The sequence below is a fragment of the Myotis brandtii genome, unplaced genomic scaffold (genome assembly GCF_000412655.1).
Source record: "Myotis brandtii unplaced genomic scaffold, ASM41265v1 scaffold526, whole genome shotgun sequence".
NCBI classification, from domain to species: Eukaryota; Metazoa; Chordata; class Mammalia; order Chiroptera; family Vespertilionidae; genus Myotis; species Myotis brandtii.
The window spans coordinates 296,182-300,119 of record NW_005369920.1 but is presented as its reverse complement, the minus strand read 5'-3'; positions in this window follow the sequence as shown (position 1 = coordinate 300,119).

The following is a 3,938-nucleotide window of genomic DNA, read 5'->3' as shown; positions in this document are numbered from 1 at the left end:
CAGAGGCGCAGGGCAATCAGGGGATTGGGGAGCTCCCCCCTATCAGGCACAGGGCAGGGCCCGTGGGGGGGGGTGGTTGGGGCGCCGCAGCCTGTCACACACAGAGCCGCAGGGCGATCAGGGGGTTTGGGCGCTGCCCCCTGTCATGCTGATCCCGGTGCCGGGAGCCTCGCTGCTCCGCTGATCCCGGTGCTGGGAGGCATATTACCCTTTTACTATATAGGATAGAGGCCTGGTGCATGGGTAGGGGCTGGCTGGTTTGCCCTGAAGGGTGTCCTGGATCAGGGTGGGGGTCCCCACTGGGGTGCCTGGCCAGTCTGGGTGAGGGGCTGAGGGCTGTTTTCCGGCTGGCGAGTGACTAAAGCTTCCAACCGCTCCTTGTTTTCTTCTCTTTTTTTTTTTTTTTTTCTGGGCCAGCTTTAGCTCTGAGGCCTCGCTGCTGAAAACATAGATACAATGTTGCGGTCCGAGCCCGGCTGAATGGAAGCCCTTTTCTGGGGTTTTGTTTAGCTTCTTATTTGCAACATAGTATATAGTTGCTTAGAGTTGCAACTGAGAGGCCGGCAAGTGAGGCGGTGAACGTTGGAGTCTGCAGCAAGCAAGCCTCCCTGCTCGCTTCAGTGCCTGGCTGCCGGCTGCCATCTTGGCTGACAGTTAATTTGCATATACTCACTGATTAGCCAATGAAAAGGGTAGCGGTCGTACGCCAATTACCATGTTTCTCTTTTATTAGTGTAGATAATTATTAAAGCAATGTGTTCATTTCAGCTGGTTGTTAGAAAGACAGTTCAAACTGCTATTGTAGGCAAAGTGTGCACACAGAACATTCAGAAGGAATTTGAATTTCCTGAGAAGATATTTTATCTTCTTTTTTTAAAAAAAAATATATTTTATTGATTTTTTACAGAGAGGAAGGGAGAGGTATAGAGAGTAAGAAGCATCGATGAGAGAGAAACATCGATCAGCTGCCTCCTGCACACCTCCTACTGGGGATGTGTCCACAACCAAGGTACATGCCCTTGACCGGAATCGAACCTGGGACCCCTCAGTCCGTAAGCCGATGCTGTATTCACTGAGCCAAACCAGTCGAGGCATGTTTTATCCTCTTGAGAGGCAGCCAATTTAACCTGAAAAGAGATTATAAAGATTTCCTGTACCTGTCCCCAAAGTTACTCACCCTTCCTAGTTAATATGAATTTCAAAGTTTGCAGAATACATATTCACACTTGAGCATTTCTAGCTAAAAGCAGAATATTTTTTAATGAATTATCCATTTAATTTGCATTTTCATTGACACAACATTTTTAAATCTCCAAATAGTATATAGTGGTTAAGAGTATGAGGTGTGAATTTCTACTGCTTGTTTTTGAATTTCATTTCCTTCACTCATTAGCTCTAAGGTCTTGAAATTCTACCTTTAGCATCTCTAAACTTTATTTTCCATACCTGTAAAATGGCTATATAAATAACTCTTCATGAGGTTCTTATGCAAATTAAAAGAGAAAATATTTGTAAGACCTTTAGCACAAGTGCTAGTGTATAGTAAATGGCTATTAATTAATTGAAAAATATTTGCTGATTCTGTACTATGTACTGGACACTGTTCTAGGCATTTAGGGTACATAACTAGATCCACTAGTAAAAATCCTTGCTCTCAGGGAACTTACATCCTAGTGTAAGCAATAAATGTTCATTATCAATATAGTTCTTGTTGTCATCATTATCATTATCATGAATATCATCAATGGGTATCCAGAAACTGTTTAGAGATTTTAGAGTCTATGAAGATTAGGTTGCCCTTCAGGGAAGCTTTCCTAGGTGTGTCATTACACTCAGCGGAACAATTCAGGTCATGGCCAATCAACTCTCAATTGCACAACAGAGTCTTACTGTATTGAAAGCTATTATATTAAATTGTCAAGTTCCAGGGATTATATAGTTGATAGATTCATGTGCAATCATAATGCTAGGAAAGAAAAGAGATAAAAGATAGCTACTTCACTGACCCTTAAACCACAGCTGTCATCCCTGGGGCAGAGTGTCCCTTTGATCCTGCTTTTCCCTGCAGGAAGGAAACTAACAACTATAATATGAAAATATTTGTTTCAAATTTCTAAACAAATGCCTTGGAAGCACGACTTTAAGAGAAGACAGGGGTCCTCCAGAGGGCAGATAAACAACCTTTTCTCTTTCAATTAAAAGCAGAGAGGGTCATCTCTATTCCTCAGTAAAAGTCCTGTTGACAACATGAAGAGTGTGCTGATGCAAAGACTAATTGTAGAAGAGATCAGAGAGAGCAGAGAAAAAGTAAAGCTATTAACAACATCGATATTAGTCATTTCTGTGTTTGGGGAAAGCCCTTGTATTCTAAGACATCACAAGAAGAGGAGCCCACATGGGATTCTTTAAGCTATCCCACGTCAGAAGCAAAGGGAATAATGCCCTTGACAAGTCAAGTACATATAATGAAAAAGTGGCCTTAACCTAGGAAGAATAGCTATAATAGGATAACCAGTTCCTACTGAGGAAGACTAGATATTAAAGTGAGCTTGGTATTTGAATGACATGATTGCAAGAAAACTTTCTCTGTATATGTCAACCGAAATGTGACATCTAAGCTGAAAACAGAAAGATGAAAGATGACTAAAAATTAGTCAGAGGGGGCGTGGAGATAGGGAAGTGAGAGTGATCCCTAAAGAGGAACATCATGTCGGAAGGACACAGGAGGCATACCAGAGGAGTTCATTGCTCAGTATAGGCAAAAAGCTAGGCAGAAACCAGATAGCATTGTGCTTCATTACTGTGAGATCAAAGGCACTCACCCACATGACATATGACATTGGAATTCATAGCTACACCATAAATTCTCATCCCTTTTATTTGTAATTAATTATTAAACAATTATACTTAATTAAAAATGTAAGCTATAAAATGTTCAAGCTTATAATTATATAGTTATCTTATCTAATAAAGAGGGAATATGCAAATTGACCATCGCACCAAAACAGTAAAGATGGCTGTGTCCACAGCGGAGACAGGAATTCCATAACACAAGATGGCTGCACCCACAGTGGAGGCCAAGTTCCTGTAAAAAGCCTTAACAATCAATCAGCAGGGACCTGAGGCTGCATGGCTTTGGGCTGTGTGGCAGGGGACCTGAGGCTGCGCCCCCCACCTAGTGGGGCTTGATAGGGGACCTCAGGCTGCATTCCCCCATCCCAGTGCCAGGCTGGGGGACGTCAGGCCATGTCCCCCGCCTGGCAGGGCTTGATGGGGGACCTCAGGCTACATCCCCTGCCTGACAGAGCTTCATGGGGGACCTCAGGCTTTGCCCCCTACCTGGCAGGGCTTGATGGGGGACCTCAGGCCACACCCCCCACCCCAGTGTCAGGCCAGAGGACCTCAGGCCATGCCCATGCCCCAGCACCGAACCAGCGGACCTGAGGCCATGCCCCCCACCTGGTGGGGCTTGGCAGGGGACCTCAGGCAATGCCCCCCACCCTGGTGCTGGTATGGGGGACCTCAAGATGCTCCCCCCACCCAATGGGGTTTGACAGGGGACCTCAGGCCACACCCCATGCCTGGCAGAGCTTGACTGGGGACCTCAGGCTGCGACCCCCGACTGGTAGGGCTTGACAGGGGTGGGGCTGGCCGGGTCGGGATCTAGCCCAATGGGGGTGGGGCCGGCTGGGTCTGGGTCTCACGTGATTTCAAGGCACACGTGGGTGGGCGGGAACTTGACTCTGGTTCCTGTGGCGTGCCCCAGACTCTGACAGGAGGAAGGTTTTCATATACATTTTACTAATTTTCTTTCATCTCTGACACTTCTATTATAGGGAAAGGACAAATAGCAATATTAAAATATTTCTTCTAATTAATTCTCTTTTAATGTGCACAAAATTCGTGCACCGGGTCACTAGTAGATTTATATTATATAA